Genomic DNA, 903 nt, shown 5'->3' with positions numbered 1-903 from the left:
TGCCGAGGGACGATCCTGTCTATCTGCTGTCATGACCCATGTTTCCTGCTAGTTCCAGGATCTCAGTGGTCAGGCACTCGAGCACAACTGGCAGGTAGATGAGAATGCATCCACAGAACATCCTTTCAACTCATTTGAGATTTGGGGCTGTAGTTGAGATATTATTTGAGCTTTTGTGATTTTAATCAGCTGCTGTTGGTTGTAGAAAACTGCCTTGTTGCCATGGTTACGCATCATAACAAATGTCCAAAACTAAAAAGTTTCAGTAAAAATCCTTCCAGCTGCACAGCATCTGATACCAGAGGAAACAATCATCCAACAAATGTGATTTACATCCAGAAAAAGAGGAATTAAAGTTTCCAAAAGCAAAATCTCAGAATGAAAGTAACAGAGCTGCTCCAACATGCAGCCACCTGGAGCGGCGCAGTTCTGGAACCTATAAGACGATGTAGAAAACTAAAAACAGGAACATGTCTGTGTTGGTCTTCACCAGGAACTTATCAGATGTTAGAAGCCCCTTAGAGGTCAAAGGTCGAGAGCTTCAGGTCTTTTTCCAAGATATTCCAGGAAACAGGAGCGGAGTAGGAGAAGGTCCTTTTGTCTAGTTCAGTCCTCACTGAGGGAACACTGCATTCGAGGATAAAATCAGAGGAAGAACTGCTGGGACCGACTTCTTGTTCGAAAACAGAATCCTTTCGGTTTGGTTGACGTTTAGGACAAGTTTGAGACGGAACAAATCTGACTGGATGACGTCAAAGGCAGATTGCAAAAGCTGGAAAACAAACATTCATATTAGTTCCTACCTAGAACTTTTCTAAATAAATGTCCTAATGACGCAAGTTTTTTTTTCTTAGCATGGCCCTAAAGCTCCATCGTAATTCTCGCAATTCTACGACTTTATTC

Source organism: Nematolebias whitei, chromosome 8, assembly GCF_014905685.2.
Source record: "Nematolebias whitei isolate Nwh7 chromosome 8, NemWhi1, whole genome shotgun sequence".
In the NCBI taxonomy this organism is placed as follows: domain Eukaryota; kingdom Metazoa; phylum Chordata; class Actinopteri; order Cyprinodontiformes; family Rivulidae; genus Nematolebias; species Nematolebias whitei.
This window is presented reverse-complemented; position numbering follows the sequence as displayed.